General features: G+C 35.9%; 1 protein-coding gene across 5 annotated transcripts in view; it reads right to left on the reverse strand.

The window, feature by feature from the left end:
- The window catches only part of SUPT3H (SPT3 homolog, SAGA and STAGA complex component), a 527,431-nt gene that overhangs the window by 285,417 nt on the left and 214,566 nt on the right, over positions 1-27,448 (reverse strand). The window contains exon 2 of one of the 5 annotated variants that reach the window (XM_050788265.1): positions 26,042-26,170. The exons of the other annotated variants lie outside the window; for them this stretch is intronic. The gene's annotated coding sequence lies outside the window, so the exon portion shown is untranslated. The remainder of the gene's footprint in view (positions 1-26,041; positions 26,171-27,448) is intronic. 5 annotated transcript variants of the gene reach the window in all.

Here is a 27,448-nt window from a genome sequence, read left to right on the forward strand (position 1 = left end):
AAGACAATTTTAAAAGTGAAAAGACTATATAGGCTGGGCATGGTGGCTCATGTTTATAATCCCAGGATTTTGGGAGGTCAAGGCAGGAGGATCACTTGAGCAAAAGAGTTTAAATCCAGTCTGGGTAACAGTGTGAGACCTTGTCTTAAAAAAGAAAAAAAAACACTATATAAACACGTATCCAATTTAGGGTGACTGGAGTAGGATGATGATGATACTTTGATAAAATTGGAAATAACTTTTTGACAACCAGTGTGGTACATGCAGAAATGCAAACCAATATATAAATGACACAATAGTTGAATTTGTAAGATTAAGAGGAAAACTAAAGAAGCTGAACAACAAATGATGTCTACATCAATAACCAAAAAAACGAATCTATTAAAAGGCTGAACAAATTCTTCCAAGTCAAAAGCAAATAACTGGCTTCCTCTCTATTCATGAAAAAAGCTGAGTTTACCACATGAAATTTACCTTGATTTTAGGTCTTAAGAATTAAGGGTAAATATTAAAGCTATAAACCTGGAGAACTCCATAGTGTCTTTATGCATAAATCACATAGAAATTTCTCAGGTTCTGAGATAAAGTTCAAGAATAATTGTACTAAACAATGCAAAAATTTCCCAAGGCTAAAACTTGGTAAATATAAACTGCAGAAATATTAGAACAATAATAAGTATAGGGTTAACCTCATCATACTATTAATAGATACATTACAATACAAATATTACACAGATATTAATATTGATACTTGGGAACAGGTTGATTATCTAGGTATGTTAATTATTATTATATTCAGAGGGAAATATTCCTTGCAGCATAAAGACACCAATACCATTCATATACTGTTTCCAGAGAGTTTAATAAACAGAAAAATTCCACAAAAATCTTAGCCCAGTAACTCTCCACATCCAGGATCTCTAATTTCCATAACCTCTAGATCCTACAAGAGTAAAAATTAGAGCTTCTTTTATGGTGGACAAATTTCCTATCTCAAAGCCTTTGGAGAATGTCCCCTTTTCCTCTACAGAGAGAATGCCTGGACAACTCTAGAGGAAAGAGGGAAACTGCGATGCTCTGTATGTCCTGGGGACCAGAGGTGTCCAGGATTCAAACAAATGTAAACAATTTGACTTCCTGAGTATTGACAAGGAATTAGAATATCAGATTACTAAATCTGGGTTTTCTCAGTTGCAGGGCTTCCCTTTCCCCCCCATTCCAAAGATTTCAAAAACCTATGAAATTATGCCACGGGGTGATTATCCAAGTATATCTTTCACAGCTAAATGACTCAAAACAATATTTAACATTTCAAATTAAATTATTCATAATGCAGTATTCAATTCTTCACTAAACTCACAAAACTCATTTCTACTTATAGATTTTTTTTTTTTTTTTTTTTTGAGACGAAGTTTCGCTCTTGTTGCCTAGGCTGGAGGGCAGTGGCACGATCTTGGTTCACTGCAATCTCTGCCTCCCGGCTTCAAACAGTTCTCCTGCCTCAGCTTCCCAAGTAGCTGGGATTACAGGCACCCCACCACCATGCCCAGCTAATTTTTGTATTTTTTTAGTAGAGACGGGGTTTAACCACGCTGGCCAGGATGGTCTCAAACTCCTGAACTCATGATCCACCCGCCTCTGCCTCTCAAAGTGCTGGGATTACAGGCGTGAGCCACCGCACCTAGCCAGATGTGTTCTTTAAAACTCTGAGTAAAGAAAGTTAAGTGAAAGAGATCTTTCATTTAAAAAAACAAAAAGAAAGAAAGAAAAATTAAAAATGAAGGAATTGTATTTTCCACATATATTAACTTTAAAAAAGAAAATGCAAAATTAATCTACTTACCATAAATATATTTTCACACGTGTCATCTTTATTATGCTATTAAATGCTAGAGCCTACAATAATCTATTCTAGACATTGGGAGCAAGGGTTTGGCAAGGGAGTGGAAAAGCAACAAGGCTGCCTGTAGCACTTTTAGTACATGTTACAAGAATAATCCATAACAAAAAAACATGGCTTCAATTCAGTATAACTACTTCAATTTTCTTAAAATCACACATACTTTATATAGTTAAAGCCCTTATATACTTCCTCTCTCAAAAACTTAGGAATAATTTCACAGTATCTAAGGAATAAGAAAAAAATGTTTTTAAATAAAATATTGATATTTAAAATGTCTCTTTAAGCTATTTGCTAACAAAACAAAATATCAGACTTTGAAAGAATACTAAACCCACCATCATTAACTTTATTTTGGTAACTAACTTTATCCCTATGACTTGATAACAAAGTTAACCTTTAAGGATAAATCACCATATACAACATTAAAACACCAAAAATAGAAGACGGAATTGCTCCTACCTCCATAACATTTTGTTTCTAATTAAAAATAAAAAATTGGGGAGTATTGTTGAACAGAATTCATATGAGAAGATATATCAAATTAAATGAGAGGAACTTCATGTCTATTTTCTAAGTTTATATCATACTGAATACTGTGCTTGCAGACCCAGTGAACAAGAATAATCATCCACAAATTGCTAGAATCTTTCATTTTGGATTCTACACTGAAAATGAAGGGTGGACATTTAGAGTCTACATGTTCCATTTTCAGCTTCATCATTAACATGTTTGAGAACCTGGGGTAAATTTCTTTACAACAGGTAAATATTCTAATACCCTATTAGTTAATGGATGCTAGATCTAAAAGCTGACACTTAAGTGGAATACTACATAAATTTAGTCCTATTTTCTTTATTGGGTTTTCTGATTTAAAATTCTACCACATATATACATAACCATGTTAATTTGCATATAACCTTAATTCACTTTAACAATATTCACTGAACATCAACCAAGATGAAAGTCTTCTAAAGGCTGAGGAATGCAAATGTAAACACCAAGTCCTTGTGAACTCCAAAATTAGTACATAGCACACTGGTAAATGAGATACAAATAGGCACACATGAAACTCTCTTTCAGTCAATCTAACTTAATTAAAATTGTACTATGACAATACAAAAATTATCAATTTTTTAAGTGTGAATTTTAAATTGTACAATTTCTTTCTTTTGTTTTTTTTTTGTCCAGATAGGGTCTCGTTTTGTCACCCAGACTGGAGTACAGTGGTGTGATCACGGCTCCCTGAAGCCTCCACCCTCTGGTCTCAAGTGATCCTCCCACCTAGGCCTCCCAAAGTGCTGGGATTACAGCTGTGAGCCATTGCACTCAGCCACTAAATTATATAATTTTTTAAAGTACAATTAAAAATTTGTACTGTACAAAAAATGAAACAAAGATTTTCTATCTTTTTTCTTTTTTTTAACCTGTGTGGTGAAGTGTAACAGGCTGGGAAAAAAACTACAGGTGTAACCCAAGGGTCAGCAAATATTTTCTGGAAAAGGTCAAACAGTAAATATCTTCACTTTTGTGGGCTATAAGGTCTCTTTTGCACAATGGCCATCACAGTACCAAAGCAGCCAATGACAGTCCATACATGAATGAATATGTATAGCTATGTTCCAGTAAAACTTACGAATGGTCACTGCAATCTGAGTTCTGCATCTCACATAATTTCATCTCACGTAAGTGCTACATCTCACGAAATATTACTCATCTTTTGATTTTTTCCCCAACCATTTAAAAATGTAAAAAATATTCATGGTTATACAGGCTGCACAAAAACAGGGAGCTATGTGGATTTCGCCTTCAAGCCACAGTTTGCCAATCCCTGGTATAATCAAACACCAGTATCAAATAATATGAATTAAGAGTGACTAGTAGCTGACCATAATTGCCACTGTTCAGAGAGGAGAGAAAGGAAAACATATTCAAATAATCAAGAACTTCTTTTAAAGAAGTATTTGAGTAAGAGCTTGAGTTAATCTAAGGATGATAACTCATTTACTGTAGCTATTATATTATTTAGTAACTGCAAGAAAACTGTTCCACTCTTTAAAATAAAACACTAATTTGTCAAAATATACAGAAAACAAGCAATCAACATCATGTTCTTATTTAAATTGTAAGAGTACAATTGAAAAATTGTACTAGCTGGGCACAGTGGGCTCAGGCCTGTAATCCCAGCACTTCAGGGAGGCCGAGGCAGGTAGATTACTTGAGGTCAGTCATTCAAGACCAGCCTGGCCAATATGATGAAACCCCCTCTCTACTAAAAATACAAAAATTAGCTGGGCATGGTGGTACGTGCCTGTAATCCCAGCTACTTGGAAGGCTGAGGCAGGAGAATCCCCTGAACCCGGGACGCGGAGGTTGCAGCAAGCTGAGATTGCACCACTGCACTCCAGCCTGTCTGACAGAGACTCCATCTCAAAAAAGAAAAAAAAAAAAAAAAAAAAATTGTACTATTTTTAAACTGTACAGCTTACCAATTTTTAAAATATTGAATATTCATGTTTAAAATAATATTAAAAAACTGTTATAGGTTGAATTGTGTCCCTCCAAAAACAATGTCTAAAAATCCTAACCCCAGTACCTCAGAATATGACCTTATTTGGAAATAGGGTCTTTACAGAGATAATGAAGTTAAAACAAGGTCATTAGGGTGGGCTGTAGATGAATAGGACTGGTATCCTTATAAAAAGTGGAAATTTGCACAGACAGACACACACAGAGGGAAGGCAATATGAAGACGGAGGAAGAAGACAGTATGTGACTGGAGTGATGAATCTAAAAGCCACGAAACACCAAGGATTGCTGGCAAACACATAAAGCTAGGAGAGACAAGGAAGGATTCTCCTCTAGAGCCTTCAGAGAACATGACACTTGATTGTGGATGTCTAACAACCTCAACTGTGGGCAGCAAGTTTCTGCTGCTTTAAGTCACCCAGTTTTTGGTACTTTGTTATAGAAGCCCTAGGAAACAAATACACAAACATATCAACGTATTAGGAGTGTTTTTCACTTTGTAATTCTATCACTATAGTAATCAAATAACATGTCATCATTTAATGAATGAACAAAATATGAAGTCCAAAATAAACCATGAATTAAAATTGTCATGTTAAAATTCAAGTGACTTTTTATGCATGATATGACTACCAAACATAATATGACTACCAAACTTTTTTTTTTCTACAATACTTTGAACCAAATTTTCTTTGGTTTTTGGGTTGTATTACTATTGATGGCAAATGCATGCTACTGTGGAGAGTGGGGAAAATTAAGTGGTAGAAATGCTTGGGGTCTCAAATCTTCCTCTCAGAGAGTATGGATGCAATTTTTTGCATTATAAAGTACCATTTTCAATAGTGCAACGTATCCATTTTCTTGCATCTCTTCCTGTTTTGATTTGTGATTTCAGGGATAGTTATGATAATATGGTACATGGGTCTCCACTTACACTCTTGTTCTGTGTCCTACAAATTTTGAGGGTGGGCTTCAGCAAAACCTAGATCAGGTTATGGCTCCAGTAAACTCTCATTTCTAGCACTGATTTATTTTTCAGGTAACTGAACACAATAGTATATGTTTGAAATACTGCATTAAAAACATAAAGAACGACTGACCTTAAACTATTACAAAAAAAAAAAAAAAATCTTGCTGGTTTTAAAAGACTTCCAATAAAAGAAAGTCCAAAATTGTATTACTCTTCACATTAAAAGTTTCCATTTTCAGTTTATTTGTATTCCATCCATTTCTTTTCAAAAGTTTTGAAAAAGGATTCACACAGAATGTTGCCCAAATTTTCTGAGACCCAAACATGATCTTTTAAAATATGAACCGACAAGCTTCTGCATGTCTCTGAACTCAGATTTGGGCATTTCAATGTCACCTGGATGCCCAAATTTAAATTTCAGGGCTGCCTATCAAGCACAGTAACTGAAAACTTGTACTAAATTCAGAAGTGTGCAAAGAAGTAAATATCCATTGGAAAAAAAACCCTCTGATTTACAGGGTGGCCCATTTAAAACAGTTCCCATTTAATAATGTGGCTGTGTACAGGGCCTCTTTTAAATGGGCCACCCTGTATGAAGCTTAAGTCCAAGATAAAAAATGTCCTCCCTTGAGAATTTTTAAAACCCGAAAACATTGTAGGTTTAGTGGTTATTTTTAAGGTTTTAGATGGTTTCTTTGGACTCCTTTAGAACTGAAAAAAGATGGATACACATTTAAAAAATGAAATGTTACAACCACACATCTGTAATGAGAACCAGTGCCAGTGGATATTTTTAAAACAAATTAAAACGGTCAATTTTTTTTAACTTAGGCAAACAGCTGCTATATACACAGTGCACAGTAACTACTTTTCAGCAAAAGTTCAGAAGGAATTTCCTAATGAAGATTTATAGAATGTTCTGGGATTGATAATTAAGGGCTCCCCCAAAAGATATGAAGAACAGTATTAGCGATGTAAGGATTAAGGACACTGACTATGCCTATCCTCTAAGCATGAAGCCTGGAATTTAGAATAAAAGATACACACTAATAACCACTGAGGGAAATTAGGATAAAATAGGTACTGTATATCTTTTCTGTACTGACTTCAGAGTGTTTTGAAGGATTCCATAATAATTTCTAAAGTTTAAATATCTCTGTAATTTAGTTCATTCTTTAAAAAGGAGGAAGAGACGATGTGAGGAGAAAAACTGGAAAAAGCTTGCCTAAAATAATATTACACTGATACAAGAGATCATGGGTTCTGAAAATTCTGACTTCCACTCTGTACCTGACTTGAATAATGCTGTTTTCCCTCCAAAGCCAATATTATTAAAAATAAAAATAACAAGTATGGGACAGGCACAGTGGCTCATGCCTGTAATTCCAGCACTTTGTGAGGCCGAGGTGGGCAGATCACGAGGTCAGGAGTTTGAGACCAGCCTGATCAACATGGTGAAACCCCGTCTCTACTAAAAACACAAAAATTAGCTGGGTGTGGTGGCATGTGCCTGTAATCCCAGCTACTCAGGAGGCTGAGGCAGGAGAATTGCTTGAACCTGGGAGATGGAGTTGCAGTGAGCTGAGATCATGCCACCAAACTCCAGCCTAGGCGATTGGGCGAGAATCCGTCTCAAAATAACTAACTAACTAACTAACTAAATAAATAAATAAAACAACTATGAACACTGTCATCATACACTTCCTAGGCACCTGACATCATTAAATCATTTAAACTCCACAACAATACTATGAGGTAGGTACTATTACCTCTTCTTCACAGATAAGAAAAATGATGCACTAAGAGATTAAATAATTTGTCTAAGGTCACAAATAAGGTAAAATTACCTGCCGTGATTCAAACAAAGACTCTGAATCCAGAGTTAGTATTCTCAAACACACACTGGTAATTTATGTTTTTTCCTTCATGTAGCTAGGAGTTTACCAATTTTTTGATGTTCTCAGAGACTTTTATTTTCATTGACTTCTCTTGTCTGTTTTCTATCTCGCTGATTTCTACTCTCATGTTTGCTATTTTCTATTTACTTTGGATTCAATTTTCACTTTTTTTATCTTCTTAAAGTAGAGGAAATACTGATTTTTAACCTTTTTCTTTCTGTTCTAACATAAGCATTTAGAGCTATAAACTTCTCTGTAGGCATAGCTTTACATTCATCTAATAAATTCTGATAGGTTGTGTTTACTATCATAGTGCAAATTTTCAAAATTTCTCCTATTTTGTCAGTTTTCCTTCAGGTACTTTGAAGCTCTCTTATTAGGCATACAAATATTTAGGACTACTGTTTCTTCTTGACAGACTTTTGTCATTATACCCCTCTTTATTACTGATACTGCTTGTTATTCTGAAGTTTACTTTGTCTGATATTAATATAGCCATATTGGCTTTCCCAATCCTTATAACTGGGCTTTGCATGTACAAGAGAATCAAGGCAGTTTTCTTAGTGAAAAAGTCACAAAAATAGCTCACAAGCTAAGGTAAACTGTGTTAGAAAATATAACTATCGGCCGGGTGCCATGGCTCACGCCTGTAATCCTGGCACTTTGGGAGGCAGAGGCGGGCGGATCACGAGGTCAGGATATCAAGACCATCCTGGCCAACATGGTGAAGCCCCGTCTCTAGTAAAATACAAAAAATTAGCCAGGTGTGGTGGCGTGTGCCTGTAGTCCCAGCTACTCAGGAGGCTGAGGCAGGGCAATCGCTTGAACCCGGGAGGCAGAGGTTACAGTGAGCCGAGACTGCATGACTGCACTCCAGCCTGGCAACAGAGCAAGACTCTGTCTCAAAAAAAAAAAAAAAAAAAAAAAAAAAGAAAGAAAGAAAAAGAAAGAAAGAGAAAATATAATTATCCACAAAAGTCCATTCTATAGAACGAAAAGTATTTTTTTTCTGTTAAAAGATTTTTCTCTTTTTTTTTTCTTTGGTGGATAAAGAAGTTTTCATTTGGCAGTCTGGACAATGGTGCCTATTAATGAAAAAGGCTTAGTATAGGATACTGAAGATCTGGAACCAAGTCCTCATTCAACAAATTTCTAGTTATGTGGCCTCGCACTTCAAATTCTTGGTTTCCTCGTGTAGATATTTAAGCAATAATTTCATGTTTATGATAAGGAGAACTGGACTGCTAAAGATCATTTATTGAAAGTTCACCCTGTCCTAGATAGCTGTATGGACTAAATGTCAGTCATTTGATTACTACCATCACAACTTGTGCTGTTTTTTGTACTAGTTAGGCAGCTACTGATTTTTGTATGTCAATATTTATTACCACTTTAATACATTTATTTTAAAATAAACTTTCCATCATGAAAATCTACGAAAAAATCAATATCATATGCCAGAAAGAGAAGATATCTACTACTTATGGAATTTTAAAAAAATCCATCAATCAATCAATTGGATATTCTCTTTTGGGGGAATTCTGAATGAAGAACTTAGGAAGGGATGGAGAGGAAGACTGAAGGAGAAAAATAAGGAGAAATAAATAGAAATGAGTCAAAACACACAAAAAAAGGCAGTGTTAAGACTGGTGTAATGATTGGTAAAAGCCATTTGCAAACTGGCACAAGACAGCTAAGTGATCAAAATATTCTAAAGATTATTTTTAACACTTCTATTGAGATATAATAAACATACCATAAAATTCACCCATTTAAAGTGTACAGTTTAGTAGGTTTCTGGATATTCACAGAGTTGTGAAACCATCACATTAATCTAATTTTGAAACATTTCATCAACCCAAAAAGAAACTCTCTACCCATTAGCAGTTATTCCCCTTTCTCACCCCCTCTCCCATCCTCTTCCCTACCTCAGGCAACTTTCTGTCTCTATGGATTTGCATATTCCGGATATTTAATAATTAAATTATACAATATGTGGCCTTTGTATCTTGTCTCTTTTACTTAACACAACATTTTCATGGCTCATCCATGTCGTAACATGTTATCACTACATCATCCCTTTTTATGTCTGAATGATATTCCACTGTATGAATATACCACATTTTACTTATAATAAAATTCAGCTGATGGACCTCCGAATTGTTTTCCTCTTTTCAGTTATTATGAATAATGCTGCTATGAACATTTGTATACAAGTTTATTCCTATCATTTTTGAGGCCTAGCTCTGTAGCTGCTGGGATGGTAGGTCCATGTGTCTGTACTTCCTACTACATTTTTACTGTAAATTCTCATATGAAGTAATTTAAGGGTATCCTTTATCTTTTGAACTTTAAAGAGTCACACTGGTGAAAGCATACCTTACAGGAAAAAGACAAAGTTAAAAAACAAAACAAAACAAAAAACCACTTTTTTTTTTTGAGATGGAGTTTCGCTCTTGTTGCCCAGGCTGGAGTGCAATGGAGCGATCTCGGCTCACCGCAACCTCTGCCTCCTGGGTTCAAGCGATTCTCCTGCCTCAGCCTCCCAAGTAGCTGGGATTACAGGCATGCGCCGCCACGCCCAGGTAATTTTGTATTTTTGGTAGAGATAGGGTTTCTCCATGTTGGTCAGGCTGGTCTCAAACTCCTGACCTCAGGTGATTTGCCAGCCTCCATCTCCCAAAGTGCTGGGATTACAGGTGTGAGCCACAGCGCCCGGCCAAGAACGCTTTTAAGTAGCAAGCAGGAGCAGAGGACCAGGACTCAAGGATCTGAGGTATCTTCTCCCAGTGCTGTTGCCATCCTCTCCATGATCCTGATTAGATCACTTGCCCTGCGAGGAGCTCAGTTTCCTCAGATGTAAATATGAGGTACTGGGTTAAATTACAGGTTGCTTTATGTTTTAAAGTATGATAATTTAAACCTACTGTCTCATCCTTCCAGATACGGCAAAATAAGGCAACAGAAAGAAAAATCGCATGGGTTTTTTCCTCAATATTCTGCCTAATTAATTCATGCATGATTCACAATCACGGTCTACAATAAATTAAAAATCTTTTCGCTCTCAACACATCTTATCCAGGATACAGCATAACTTAATATTTATTTCCAAGCCTATATGTAACTACTGTACCTCAAGTATACATGGGTTTCTAACATACACATTAACCGCTTATGTGTTAGTTTTGATAAAGGAAGCCATTAAAGTCAAACTGTTACCATATAAGCCAAAGCTCTCTACCTTGCATCCTATATAAAAAGATATTCAGATTGATGGAAGACCTAAATTTCAATATATAAATATGAAAAAAGAAGAAAATCTAACATTGTTAACTTTTAACTACTGTAGCTAACCATCAAAAATAAATATTATTCACAAAAAGCAACACAAATAGAGAAAAACAGGTAAATTATAGTTTAAGTATTATTTCATTGTAACTACAGTCCCCAAATACTCAGGCTGGTTGGAACAATGGTGGGTTTACAAAAGTCCCCCGTTATTCATGGGAAATATGTTTTGAGATTCTCCCACATTCTGTGGACGCCTGAAACTGGGTAGTACTGAATCCTAAACATATACTGTTTTTCCTATAAATACATACCCATGATAAAGTTTAATTTATATATTAAGCACAGTAAGATATTAACAACTAATAATATAATAGAACAATGATAACAATATTCAGAACAGTACATTAGTTAAGAATTACTTCTGGAATTTTCCATTTAATATTTTTGGACCATAGTTGATAGCAGGTAACTGAAAATGCAGAAAGCTAAACTGCAAATAAGAGGAGGACTACTATATTTTCCTGCTCCTGGTACTGGCAATTCCAGAATTCCTATAAAATTAAATCTCTGCATTCTCTGGAAGCAGTCCAAACTGAGAGATAGGAAGTACTGCTTTGTCGGACTGTCTGTAAACTTCCCATCAACCCTGATACATAAAATAAGCTAACTTCTAAGACCTTTTTCAGTTCCCTATTCCCTTTAAAAATTGCTACAAAAGATTACTTCAAACCTACTTTTAAATATTTTTCCTACTGCTTGATAACCTAATTAAAAGTCTATCCAACAAAATAAATGACAGGATAGAAAAGCAAATCTCTTTGCTATCTTACATTTCTCTTTGACCACTAGACCTTTCCTGAAACCAACACATTTTAAATATTAAATTCTCCTACAGTGTGTTACATTTTGATAGCAATTTTTAGTAATATTTCTACAAAAGACTTAGCAGATTATCATGTCACTATATTTTATTGATGATTCTTCTAATATGCCAGTGCACTATGCTTCAGAAGAACTCAATGGAAAATAACCCATCTGAATTTATTAAAGCAAATTTAGGAAGTGATTCTGTTCTTACAAAAAATCTCCTTACTTGGCAAAATGATTCAACACTTGTTGTCCAGATTAGTGTTGGTCCAGAAATAGCACAGTAACAATAATAGAAATGATCTAATTCAATCCTCATACAAGCACATAAAATGGTATTATTATTGTCACCCCCTTTACAAAAAAGGAAACTAAGACAGAGGTCACATGATTTATCCAAGAGGACAAAAGTAGTAAGTGTTTGAATCTAGGTCTGTCTGAGTACACATCCTGAGCTCTTACCAGTACAAATATTGCCTCCCATTAATAGACACTACTTGAATAATAAAGGGATAAAGAAGGAGAGTAATCTTTTAAAAGTAAACATTCAGACAAAATTAACAGTTATGACCTTGACATGCTTATTTCTTGCCCAATTCTACTTAATTGCTTAGACTGCTTAGCACACAAATTAAGAAGGCAGTATCAAAGTTCTAAACTTGTGGGAAAAAATTGACTCTACACAAAGTTCTTTTCTTCTTGCTAATACTCCATATTACGTGTTCAGATCTCCAACCAAGATATTTAGTTTCCTGCAGTCTTATGTTCAAAAAGTGTTTTGAAATATGAATTAATGAAGCCCTTTCCTTCCCCAGCAGAACTGTTCTTTCAACTACAGAATATTCTAATGTGGGAGAGGACAGCCAAGCAAAACTCAACTTCTGATTATCTTTTACATTTTAATCATTGTAGAACTGAAAATAAACCACACCAGATACTTAGTTAAAATGCTAAGGTTGATCCAGTCCTCCCTGATGGGAGGACAACAAATCTTCTGCCATTTCCCCAAAAATGTAAATCTTGACAAAACTGAAAAAAAAAAAAAAAAAACCAACCATTTCAGCACTCAGAAAACCAACCATGGGCTTACAAAAATCTGAGATGTGATTATTCATGAAACTACTGAATTTTGAGTAAAATAGCATGAGTCTGTGGATATTTTTTCTGGAACATCTGACAACACCCCCAGATCTATTTATATGGTAGCTCAAACAGGAGAAAGCAGGAGGTGATAACTAAAAATTCTGCTCATGTTGCTAAAGAGGAGATAACTTGATTTAGTATTGTCAGTTAAAGTGGCAATATTAGTGGCACATGAACAGGGAGTGCCAGCACCTCCACTCGCCTGAAGTAGTGAGCTTTCTTTTGGCAAGAAATAGATTAGCAGTGCAATAAACTGAAGATGTGGATCCCCGCACAATTCTTTTGTTGAATTACAAACCCTCAATGTGATGGTATTAGGAGGTGGGGCCTTTGGGAGGTAATCTCATTAATAAAGTTTGTTCCTGTCTTTGTTGATTTCATGCTAGTGTAACAGAATATCTGAGAATGAGTAATTTATAAAGAACAGGGATTTCTTTCTTATAGTTTTGGAGGTTGGGAAGCCCAAGGTCAAGTGATTGGCATCTGGTAAGGGTTTTCCTGCTGCATCATCCTATAGCAAAAGGTGAAAGGACAAGAGAGTGCAAGGAAACAAGGGAGGGCCGAACTCACTATTATAACAAACACTCTCACGGCAACTAATCCACTCCTATAATAACAACATTAATCCATTCAGGGCAAACAAAGCCCTCATGAACTAATCACCTCTTATTAGGCTCAACCTCCCAATACTGTTGCATTGGGAATGAAGTCTCTAACACATGAACTTTTAGGGATACATTCAAATCACAGCATTCTGCCACTAGCCTTCAAAATGCAAGTCCTTCTCACAATGCAAAACACATTCATTCCATCCCAATAGCCCGTAAGTCTTAACTCATTCCAGCAGCAACTCAAAAGTCCAAAGCCTCATCTCTGTCAGATATGGGTGAGACTCAAGGCATGATATATACTGAGGCAAATTCTTCTCCAGCTGTAAGCCTATGAAAATAACAAGTACTGCAAAAATAAAATGAGGGTGAAGGCACAGGATAGACATTCCCATTTCCAGAGAGAGAGACAGGAAAGAAGAAAACAATAACTAGTCCCAGGTAGGTCTAAAATCCAACAGGGAAAACAACATTAAGTCTTAGTTCTCCCAGATGGATTTGCAGGCTGGTAGCTCTACAGCTCTGGATTCTCAAAGGCATCCCCACTCCCAAGGCTTCACTAGGAATTACCCTGTGGGGACTATCTTCAGTGGCCTTGTTCCCATGGCTCCACTAGGCACTGCCTTTGTGGAGACTCTCTGTGGCAGATCTACCCCTACAGCAGGTTTTTTTCTGGGACCTCCAGGGTGTCCACGACATCCACTGCAATCGGGTTAAGGATCACCTTGGCACCAAATGTCTTGCATTCTGTGCACCTGGAGAATTAGCACCATATGGACACTGCCAAAGTTTACAGGTTGTACCTTTAGAGTAGTGGCATAATTAGCACTTGAGCCTGCCTGAGCCATGGCTGAGGTGGCCAAGAAACACTAAACCACAAATAGAAGAGTAGAGTGCCAAGGCAGCACAGGGCAGTGAAGACTGAAGTCTCCCTGGCACCTTGCTAGAAACTTTGTCCCAGAGTCTTAGCTTACCTCAAAGGTCTCTAAAAGGCCTTTGGGGTCCATTGTCTTAATGAATAGTAACTGGCTCCCTTCCATATATACTAATCTCTTTAGCAAACAGTTGCTTGGACACACCATTGGTTTACTCTCCTAAAGATGCCTTTTTCACTCTTTACATGGCCAGGCTGCAAATTTTCCGGATTTTTAGGTTCTATTTCTCTTTTGTTTATAAATTAAATTATTTCTCTCTTCTCACATCTTACTATATGTGGTTAAAAGGCCATGTAGCTCCTTCAGTATTTTGCATTCAGCATTTTGCATAGAAATTTCTTCCACCACATACCTAGTTCATCACTCTTAAATCCCACCTCTTATGAAGCCCTAGGGCATGGACACAACTTAGCTAAGTTCTTTGCTAATTTATAACAAGAATAGTCTTTATACATAATAAAACCATATCAGTGCCCTTATAAAAGAAACCACAGAGAGTTTTTGCCCCTTCCACCATGTGAGGTTATACCAAATGTTGGCAGTCTGTAATCCAAAAGGGCTTTCACCAGAAACAACAATGCTGGCACCCTGATCTCATACTTCTAACTTCCAGAACTATGAGAAATTGCATTCTTTTGTTAATAAGCCAATCAGTCCATGATACTTTGATATAATGGCCTGAACTGAGACAGGCAGGCAAGCCAGAGATTTAGCAGGTAATTCTGGGAGGTGATTCATCCATATGGGGATTGATGTGATCGCTAATTATCCTGCATTGACTGAGGTTGATAATATGCACAGCAGAGATCAAAGTCTGTATCAGCCACCCATACTTCCTTAGCCAACAGAAGTGAGCTCACACACAGAAGACACACCAGTGAGTCCACTGGAAAATAAGAGCCATGAAAAACTTAACAGCCTGAACGCTAAATGTATCCTCCATGATCAAAAACAGATCCATAAGCAGAAAGAAGAAACATTGATTCAAACTATTTGAGCACAATCTCTGAACTGACTAAACACAAGGCTGTAAGAAACAGAAGAAAAACCCAAAAAGTGAAGCCTAAAATAAAACAATTTGAAAAATGAAACAGAGACATCAGTGGCTATGTATTTGGGTGACAGACTTAGTCTAGACAATTACCAAACACACAAACAAAAATCAACAACAATAACTCTAAGGGGAGAAAAAAATAAAAAACTAAGTTGCTTGCTACAAAATACTATCTTAGTCCAGTGTTCAAACAAAAAATTATAAGACATAACAAAACAAGAAAGTAACTTATTGACCTAGGAAAAAGGGAGTCAATCGAAATACAAGTCAAGCAGTCATTATAAATATTTCAAAGAGCTAAAGAAATTCAAGCTTAAAAAAACTAAAGGAAAGTGTAACAACAATAATCCACTAAATGGAACATCAACAGAGACATTATTTTTTAAAAAACAGAAATTTTGGAGTTGAAAAGTACAGTAACTGAAATGAGTAATTCACTAGGGGGGCTCAATAGCAGAACTGAATTGTCAAAGAATCAGTGAACTTGAACACAGATGTATAGAAAATATCAATTCTGAAGAGGACAAAAAGAATAAAAAAGAAATATCAGACCCTCACAGAACATCATAAGTGTTCTGGACACAGAAGTGTATCAATGTGTGTAAAACAGAGTCTCAGAAGGAGAAGAAAGAAAAAAAGAGGACAAAAATATTTACGGAAATATGGCTAAAAATATTCCAAATGTAATGAAAAACATTAATCTACACAACCAGTCTTAGCAAACTCCAGATAAGATAAATTCAAAGAGACTCATGACAAAAGAGAGATTATTAACAGAAGCATAAGATAAATGACGCATTCCATAAAAGGAAATTACAATTGGATTAATAGCTGATTTCTCATTTTTTAAAAAGTGAAGACAAGAAGCAATGCAATATGTTAGCAGGGTCAAAAGAAAAAGAAATGTCAACTAAGAATTCTAAATCCAGTAATACTATTTTTTAAAAATAAAGGAGAAAAAAAGACATTCATAGATTGAAAAAAGAAAAGAAAAAGCCTGAGAGAATGTGTTGCTAGAAGACCTACCTTGTAAGAAATACTAAGACAAGTCTTTTGGTTTGAAAGGAAATGACATTACATGATAACTCAAATCAATCAAGCAAAAAAAAAAGAACACTCGAAAAGTTAAATATGGGGGTAAATATAAAAGACTCTCTAAAGATACTTTTTCACATTTCTTCCCTTAGCTTCTTTTAAAGACATATTATGAAAAGCAACAATTACAGCAATGTACATCAGGTTTACACATACCATATGTCTATGTATACCAACATATACCAATGTAATCTATATGACAATAACAGAACAAAAAAGAGGAGAATATATATTAGAACAATATTTCAGTATTTTACCACAATTAAGGTATTATTATTCTGCAGCAGATTATAACAAATTTGCAAATTGTAATTCCTAGAACCACAAAGAAATAATAATAATAATACTAAGTGAACAGAGAAATATAAATGGTAAACTAAAAAATATTTATTTAACAGAAAGACAGTAAAGTAGAAACCAAGAAACAAAGATATAAGATTGAGGACAAAAACACCCAACTTATAAAGCACCAGCAGTTAAGTGACAAAATTGACAAATTGAACTTAATTAAAATGAAAAACATTTTCATTTCAAAAAAACAATATTAAGCTAATGAAAGGACATGCCAAAAATAAGGAGAAATTACTTGCATATCATATATTTGGAGGACTTGTACTCAGAATATAAAAAGAATACTTAAAGCTCAATAAGAAGATAATCCCATTTTTAAATTGTAAGATTTGAATACATGTTTCTCCAAAGAAGATATACAAATGGACAATAACAAAATAAAAAGATGCTCAACAGTATTAGTCATTAAGAACATGCAAATCAAACACACAATGAGATATATTTCCCACCAACTAGGATAACAATAATGAAAAAGACAGATAATAAGAAGTACTAGGGAGGATGTGGAAAAATCAAAATCCACATATATTGCTACTGAGAATGTAAAATGATACAGCCGTTTTGGAAAACAGTTGGACATTTTAATATGTTAAACATGAACTTCTCATAAAACCCACTCCGAGCAATTCCACTCCTAGCAATGCATCCAAAAGAACAGAGAACATATGTCCAAAGATTTGTATGCAGATTTTCACAGTCACATTACTCATAAGGCAAAAAAGCAAACAATACCCAAATGTCCATCAATTGGTAAATGGCATTAAAAAAAATGGCATGTCCATACAATGGAATATTTTTTAGCAGCAAAACCTGAGGAAATATTGATACATCATGAACATCCCTCAAAAACATTACGCTATATAAGAGAGGCCAGATGAAAAAATACTGTGTGTGTGTGTGTGTGTGTGTGTGTGTGTGTGTGATTTCATTTATATGAAATGCCCAGAAAAGGCAAATATATGAAGACAGAAAGCCAATCAAGAGGAATAGTTATAAGAATAGAGACTGGGTACAAACAGGATCAAAAGAATTTTAGGGGGAGGTGAGTAATGTTTTACACCTGAATTACAGTTATGATTACACAACTCTATAAATTTACCAAAAATCATTCAACACTTATGACAGTGAATTTTACACTATTTAAATTATACCTCAATAAATCTGAAAAAAGCTAAGTAAATCATAATGTCAATAATGCACTTGTATTATTACTGCAATACTGATTTCAATTCTAGTGTCAGAGAATAGCATCCAATCCCCTAATGATCGACATGTTTGGTGGCACTGCCATCATCTTAGTGCCATCACCTTAAATTTTAGAAGAAAAAAAATTCCTAGCTACCTCAAGTATATAAATGCAGTGCTTATTAAAAGTCCATCCCCCTTTTAAGTCAGACTGTCATTAAATCTGCAGCCTATCCTTCCTATGAAGGTCACTATTTTTATTATTTTATTTTCATAAATTAAAATCGAGGCTAAAGTTTTATGACTTAAAAAGATATTCAGGTAAATAACACTTAAAAATATAATTGGCAATAAAAACACAAAATGAAAATTGTTCTAATTTCATAAAACAACCTCTATTATATTTTACAAACAATTGTTGTGTGCCAAAAATTTTGGTGAAGCATCAGGTCACATTCTGTTTAAAAAATATATTTTCTTGACAGAAGTAGGGGAAGATGGCAGATAGGAGACAGGTCTAACAAGCAGCTCCCACTTGGATGGACAGAACAGCATGTGGAGACTCACACCACAAGCTTTTGCTCCAAGAAGCACTGCAGCAACATACCAGAAAAACTGAAAGCATTCACAGATCCTTTGAAACAAATGGCACACTGCTGCAGATTCCATGAGACAGGAGAAAAACTGTGAGTTCCCAAAGTATGAGAGGGGGAAAATCTGCATCTGAACACACATCCCCACTGAAGAATGTGAAACTCCAGATAACAGGAGAAGGATTTACCTTACATAAAGCTGAAATGGATTAGGGAGCCACACGAAATACAAAAGCAGAAGCAGCAGCAGAAAGTGCTTTGCAGGAACTCCCAGTCTATATAACATGAGCACAGGGAAGCCAACCTTCATATATCTCACAGGGGCCCTTGGGGAAGGCAGTCAGCGTAATTAGGGAGGGGGTCGCAGGGTGAACGAAGCTCCCAACTGAAATTTGTAATAATTCTGACTGGGCACAAATTTACCTCAGCAGAATTCAGGGGGGCAAAAGGGAACTGCTACAGACACAAGTACAGGAGCCCATGCCGACAATGTGGGCAGATTGGGAGGGGTGAGGCCTGAAAGCCATGCTTGCTTTATCAGCCTGGGGCAAGGTCTGAGTGGGGTACTATGGGAACAAGACCAGCCTCTCGAACTGCGTGGGAGCTGGGTGAGGCCTTTCACTACTGACTATCCCTCACTTCACTGGTGAACTATATGACACAGCAGAATCAGCCCTAATCTCCTATGGAAAATAACCCCGTTGGCCTGCGAACCACCCCCTCCCCATCCTCCATAGTGGCCATGGCAAGCTCCAAACAACAACAGTCTGAGGCCAGACCCACCTCAGCATGCCCCTACCTGATGGTATTTCTTTACCCACACCGGTAGCCAAATACAAGAGACATAACTTTTGGGAGCTTTATGGCCCCATCACCTGAGAAGCCAGAATACTTACCATATTTACCTTGGCCAACTTAGAGCAAGCTTAGATCCCCCTACTACTGCCACAGCTGGCGCTTTCTTCAAAGCACCACCCAACTCAGGCAATTACATCAACTCATGACAGAATAACCCTGCTCCCAAGAATGAGAAAACAGCTAATTTCACTGCTTGCAATACCCTGCCTAACCAAAGGTCCTGAGTCTGTCCACAGAACAACTTCACTGCTAGCATAATCAGCATTCAAAAAAGCCAGCACACTAAACATATCTATAACCAAGGACTCTTGCATAGTGTAAATCACTCCCTTGCCACCTCCAGCACAGCAGGTTGCTGGTATCCATGGCTGGGAAACCTGAAGATGGATAACATCACAGGACTCTCAGCAGACATTCCCCAGCACCAGCCTGGAGCCTGGTAGCCCCACTGGGTGGCTAGACCCAGAAAAGCAGTAACAATCACTATAGTCTGGCTCTCAGGAAGCCCCATTCCTAGGAAAAAGGGGAGAGCACAACATCAAGGGGTCACCGTGTGGGACAAAAGAATGTGAACAGCAGGCCTTGAGTTCCAGGCTTTTTCACTGAAAGAGTCTACCAAAATGAGAAGGCACCAGAAAAGTAATTCTGGTAATATGACAAACCAGGGTTCTATAATACCCCCAGAAGATCACAATAGTTCACCAGCAATGGATCTAAACCAAGAAGAAATCTCTGCATTGCCACATAAAGAATTCAGAAGAGGCCAGGTGCAGTGGCTCATGCCTATAATCTCAGCACTTTGGGAGGCCAAGGCGGGTGGATTGAGACCAGCCTGGCCAACATGGTAGAACTCCATCTCTACTAAAATTATAAAAGTTAGCCAGGTGTTGTGGCACACGCCTGTATTCCCAGCTACTCCGGAGGCTGACACGGGAGAATCGCTTGAACCCGGGAGGCAAAGGTTGCAGTGAGCTGGGTTGCGCCACTGCACTCCAGCCTGGGAGACAGAGCAAGACTCCATCTCAAAAAAAAAAAGAATTCAGAAGATTGATTATTAAGTTACTCAAGGAGACACCAAAGATAGGTGAAAAGCAACCTAATTTTTTTTTTAAGTACAGAATATGGATGAAAAATGCTACAGAGAAATAGGTACAAAAAACAAACAAACAAACAAAAAAAACAAAAAAACAATGAAGACTTCTGGAAATGAAAGACACACTTAGAGAAACATAAAATCTACTAGAAGGTTTCAAAAATAGACTAGAACAAGTAGAGGAAAGAACTTCAGAGCATGAAGACAAAGCTGTAAATTAATCCAAAAGACAAAGACAAAACAAAATTTTAAGTGCAGACAGACTCCAAGAAATTTGAGATTACGTAAAATAACAAGTTGTGAGATTAAAACAGTAATAAAAAAAAAACTGCCAATAAAAACAAGTCCAGGAACAGATGGATTCACAGCTGAACTGGTGTTCCTGAGGAAGAAGAGAAATCTAAAGTATGGAAAACTTATTTGAGGAAAACTTCCCTAGTCTAGGTAGACATCTAGACATTCAAATAGAATAAACTCAAAGAACACATGGGAAATTCATCGCAAAAAGATCATTGCCTAAGCACATAGTCATCAGGTTATCTAAAGTCAAGACGAAGGAAAGAATCTTAAGATCTGTGAGACAAAAGCATCAGGCAACCTATGAGGGAAATTTCCCCTGTAAGATTAACAGCAGATTTCTCACCAGAAACCTTACAAGCCAGGAAAGATTGAGGTCCTATCTTGAGCCTCCTGAAACAAAATAATTATCAGCCAAGCATTTTGTATCCAGGAAAACTAAGCTTCATAAATGAGGGAAAGATAAAGCCTTTTTCAGCCAAACAAATGCTGAGAGAATCATTACTACCAAGCCAGCACTACAAGAAATGCTGAAAGAAGTTCTAAATCTTGAAACAAAACCTTGAAATACACCAAAATAGAACCTCCTTAAAGGATAAATCTCACAGAGCCTATAAAACAATAACACAATGAAAAAAAACCAAGGTATTCAGGTAACAACCAGCATGATAACTACTACAGTACATTACATCTCAATACTGATATTGAACATAAAGGGCCTAAATGCTCCACTTAAAATATGCAGAATTGCCAGGAGTGGTGGCTCACGCCTGTAATTCCAGCACTTTGGGAGGCTGAGATGGGCGCATCACCTGAGGTCGGGAGTTCAAGACCAGCCTGACCAACATGGAGAAACCTCGTCTCTACTAAAAATACAAAATTAGTCGGGCGTGGTGGTACATGTCTGTAATCTCAGCTACTTGGGAGGCTGAGGCAGGAGAATCACTTGAACCCCAAAGGCGGAAGTTGCAGTGAGCAGAGATTGAGTCATTGCACTCCAGCCTGGGCAACAAGAGCTAAACTCCGTCTCAAAAAAAAAAAAAAAAAAAAAAAAAAAGCAGAATGGCAGAATGCATAAAAATCCACCAACCAAGTATCTACTGTCTTCAAGAGACTCACTACCACATAAGGACTCACTAAACTTAAGGTAGAGTGGAAAACAATATTTCACGCAAATGGAAACTAAAAGCGAGCAGGAACAGCCATTCTTACGTTAGACAAAACAGACTTTAAAGCAACAACAATAATAATAAAAAAGACAAATAGGGACATTATATAATAAAAGAATAAGTCCAACAAGAAAATATCACAATTCTAAATATATATGGACCTAAAACTAGAGCTCCAAAATTTATAAAACAATTACTACTAGACCTAAGAAATGAGGTAGACAGCAACACAATAATAGTGGGGGACTCCAATATTCCACTGACAGCACTAGACAGGTCATCAAGACAGCAAGTCAACATAGAAACAACGAACTTAAACTATACCCTAGAACAAATGGAACCAACATATTTACAGAACATTCTACCCAACAACTGCAGAATATACATTATTTTCATCAGCACATGGAACGTTCTGCAAGAGATAGGCCACAAAACAAGTCTCAATAAATATAACAAAATCAAAAGTATGTCAAGTATCCTCTCAGACTACAGTGGAATAAAACTGGAAATTAACTCCAAAAGGAACCTTCGAAGCAATACAAATACATAGTAACTAAATAATCTACTCTTGAATGATCTTTGGGTCAAAAATGAAATCAAGATAAAAAAATTAAAAATTCTTTGAACTGAACGATAACAGTGACAAAACTCACCAAAATCTGGAATATAGCAAAAGCAGTGCTAACAGGAAAGTTCATAGCATTAAATGCCTAAATCAAATAATCTGAAAGAGCACAAATAGACAATCTAAAGTCATACCTCAAGGAACTGAGGAAACAAGAACAAACCAAACCCAAAGCCAGCAGAAGAAAATAAATAACAAAGATCAGAGCAGAACTAAATGAAATTGAAACAAAAAAATGCAAAATAAAGTGAAACATAAAGCTGGTTCTTTGAAAAGATAAACAAAATAGATACACCAGTAAAAGATTAACTAAGAAAAGAAGAGAGAAGATCCAAATAAGCTCAATTAGAAACAACATGGGAGATATTACAACTGATATCACAGAAATACAAAAGATCATTCAAGGCTACTATGAATACCTTTATACACAAACACTAGAAAATCTAGAGGAGACGGATAAATTACTGGAAATATACAACTATCCTAGATTGATTCAGGAAGAAACAGAAACTCTGAACAGACAAATAACAAGTAGTGAGATTAAAACAGTAATAAAAAAAATTGCCAACAAAAACAAGTCCAGGAGCAGATGGATTCACAGCTAAATTCTATCAGACATTCAAAGAAGAACTGACGCCACTTACTGAAACTATTCCAAAAGATAGTAAAAGAAGAAATTCTCCCTAAATAATTCTCTGAAGCCAGTATCACCCTAATACCAAAACCAGGACATAACAAAAAAATGAAACCAAAGAACAATGTTCCTGATGAACACAGATGCAAAGATCCTTAACAAAATACTAGCTAACTGAATATACAGCATATAAAAAAGAAAATACATTATGATCAGTGGGTTTCAATAAATGTGACACATCGCATAAACAGAATTTAAAACAAAAATCATATGATTGTCTCAACAGATGAAGAAAACACGGTTGACAAGTCCAGCATCCCTTTATGATTAAAACCCTCAGCCAAAACCGATATAGAGGGGATACACTTAAAAGAAATAAAACCCATCTATGACAAATGTACAGCCAATATTATACTGAACAGAGAAAATTGGAAAGAATTATCCCTGAGAAATGGAACAAGACGAGGATGCCCACTTTCATCACTTCTATTCAACATAGTGCTGGAAGTCCTAGCCAGAGCAATCAGACAAAACAGAAAGAAATAAGGGGCATCTGAATTGGTAAAGAGGAAGTCAAACTCTCAACGTTCATTGACAATATGATCATATACCTAGAAAACCCTAAAGACTCATCCAAAAAGCGCCTAGATTTGATAAATGAATTCAGTAGTTTCAGGATACAAAACGAATGTACACAAATCAGTAGCACTGCTATATACTAACAACAACCAAGCTGAGAATCAAATCAAGAACTCAAACACTTTGACAACAGCTGCAAAATAAATAAAATACTTAGGAATATACCTAACCAAGGAGGTGAAAGATCTCTACAAGGAAAACTACAAAACACTGCTGAAATAAATCACCAATGACACAAACAAATAGAAATACATCCCATGTTCATAGATGGGGAGAACTCACATTGTGAACATGAGCATACTGCCAAAAGCAATCTACAAATTCAATGCAATTCTCATCAAATTACCATCATCATTTTTCACAGATCTAGAAAAAAAATCCTAAAATTCATAGGGGACCAAATAAAGATCCCACATAGCCAAAGCAAGACTAAGCAAAAAGAACAAATTTGGAGGCATATTACCTGACTTCAAATTATACTACAAAGCTATAGTTACCAAAACAGCATGGTACTGGTCTAAAAATAGGCATATAGAGCAATAGAACAGAATAGAGAACTCAAAAATAAAGCCAAATATTTAGAGCCAACTGATCTTCGACAACGCAAACAAAAACATAAAGTGGAGAAAAGACACCTTATTCAACAAATGATGCTGGGATAATTGGCAAGCTACATGTAGAAGAATGAAGCTGGATCTTCATCTTTCACCTTATACAAAAAATCGACTCAAGATGGATCAAAGACTTAAGTCTAAGACCAGAAACATAAGGATTCTAGAAAACAACATTAGACAAACTCTTCTAGACATTGGCTTAGGCAAAAAGTTAATGACCAAAAACCCAAAAGCAAATGCAATAAAAATAAAGATAAATAGATGGGACTTAATTAAGCCAAAAAGTTTCTATACAGCAAAAGAAATAATCAGCAGAGTAAACAACCCACAGAGTAGAAGAAAATATTCACAAACTATGCATCCAACAAAGGACTAATATCCAGAATCTACAATGAACTGACAAAAATCAGCAAGAAAAAATACCAACAATCCCATCAAAAAGTAGGCAAAGGACATGAATAGACAATTCCTGAAAGAAGATGTGCAAATGACCAACAAACATACGAAAAAATGTTCAACATCACTAATGATCAGGGTAATGCAAATCAAAACCACAATGAGATACCACCTCACTCCTGTAAGAATGGTCCTAATATAAAAAATCAAAAAATAATAGATGTTAGAGTGGATGTGGTAAAAAGGGAACACTTTTACACTGCTGGTGGAAACGTAAACTAATATAACCGCTATGGAAAACAGTGTGGAGATTCCTTAAAGAACTACAAGTAGCACCATCATTTGATCCAGGAATCCCACTCCTGGGTATCTACCCAGAGAAAAGTAAGTAATTAAATGAAAAAGACACTTGCACACATATGTTTATAGCAGCACAATTCACAGTTGCAAAAATATGGAACCAGCCTAAATGCCCATCAATCAATGAGTGGATAAAGTATAGGTATATACTAAATGGAATATATAAATGGAAACCTAAATATCATATGTTCTCACTTATAAGTGGGAGCTGTACTATGAGGACACAAAGGCACAATAATGGGCTTTGGGGACTCAGGAAGAAGGGATGGAGGCGGATAAGGGATAAAAGAGTATACACTGGGAACAGTATATGCTGCATGGGTGATGGTGCACCAAAATCTCAGAAATCACCACTAAAGAATTTATCCATGTAACCAAAAAGCACCAGTTCCCCAAAAACTATTGAAATAAAAATAAATATTTTCTTACTCATCTTTAATAGCTAAACATATTAAGTGCATAATATATGTAGCAATAATACAAATACAATCAATGCCTAATAATCACTACAAAAGGTGGTTGGCCTTATAAAGCATCAATACTGGGTGAAGTAGATTAGCCTTGATTTCCTTTAATCACTAACTCACACCTGAATCTGGTAAGATTTTCTTTATTCAACTGAGAAGAAACATCACATCAGAAGTAGGAGAGAATGGTATAAGCAAAGATGCTCTAGAGCAATGATAGGAAAAAGTCCTTAAAAAAGTTATAGGAAAAAAGTCTTTGCAACTTAAGGGCAGGTCATTAGTTCATAATAATTAAGAACAACAAGAATAGGAAACATCTATTATTCACCATATGCCACCTAAAATTCTAGACACTTTAGCAGTAACAGTTTATTTACTCATTATAGTAAGTTGATGAAACAAATACTATTATTATTCTCATTTACCAGGTAAAGAAACTATGGCACTGAGAGGTTTAGTAAATTGCTGACCTTCATCAAATGAGTAAGTAGGTGAGTGAGAAATCTAACCAACGAGTCTTCAGTCTAGCTTCACAGACTGTTCTCTTGACCACTACATTATATTGTCGAGATACTTAAAATACATTATCCTCTTTTCAGCTAAAAAGACAAAGAAATATGAAATTAAACAATGAATGATAAAAGCTGAACTAATTCATTAACTTGAACCTAGGTGTTCAATTTTTAAACATTTTGACCTACATTTTCTTCATTGTTCCTTCCTTCCTTCATTCATTTCCCTAATACTGATTGGACATCTAGTATATGCTAGACCCAAGAGACAGTAATACAAAATCTCTGAACACAAAGAACTTAGACTTCAGTGAGGCCATAAATGTGAAAAATATTATTATACAGTGTAATGTTGTTGTGGGAGAGAGATACACGAAGGAAGGATATAAGGGACCTGACCAGACAGATATGATCCAGACATCTCCAACAGGACAGACAAGAATTAGATCATCTAGGATGCCTTCAGTGCCTGGTGTCATAGGAAGAGGTGGCTGGGAGGTGTGGAGAAAATTCTAGCAAGGAAATAGCCTGATCCCTGTCACTTTGGCAGTGGTATGGAGGATGAATGAATTGGCGGAAGATAAAGGCAAATCCTAGTGCTAGAAACAGGAAAGGGGCAGAGGACAGAAGAATTTGATTATATTATGATAATACTAAAGATGAAAGATTAAGACAATGAATGTAAGGGAAAGAAGAAAGATGATGAAATAGTGTCAGTTAGCTAGCTGTTAAATAACTGTACTATTTTAACAAATAAATTGATGATTACAGAAAAAATTAAGCAATAAGAACATGCTAACTTTCTATCATGTATTTTTATCATGTACCCATGGATAAAGCAAAGCATCACTGCTGGTAGCAACTAACTGAATTACACACATAGACTTAAATTATCTACAAAACACTAAATCTATATATAAAACATCTATGTCTAACTGAAGAAGTAAAAATTACAAAAACATACATTTTTAATTTCTCCAGATGGGATGATTTCTAAATAGGAGTTATAGAAAATTCCTTCCTTCGTAACAAACATATACCATATTCTATTTTAAACTTGTATGTAGACTTTCATTTAATCCTCCTCAAACTCCTACGAGGTCAATACTACTATTCCTATGTTACACATGAGAAAATCAAGGCTCTGAGAGGTTAAGTAATGTGCCAGAGCTAACTAGATGGTATAATCAGCTCTGCTGTAATACTTATTCTGAAAATGCAAATTTGTCCCAATCCAACTGATACATCAGGGAACAATTTGAGCATAACTCCGATTTCATTTTGCTTATGAGTGACTTCATCCATAAGAAACATAAGGTGAATACAGAAAACTGAACCAACTGAACTAAGTCATACAGGAGTACA

Source organism: Macaca thibetana, chromosome 4 (genome assembly GCF_024542745.1).
Source record: "Macaca thibetana thibetana isolate TM-01 chromosome 4, ASM2454274v1, whole genome shotgun sequence".
In the NCBI taxonomy this organism is placed as follows: Eukaryota; Metazoa; Chordata; class Mammalia; order Primates; family Cercopithecidae; genus Macaca; species Macaca thibetana.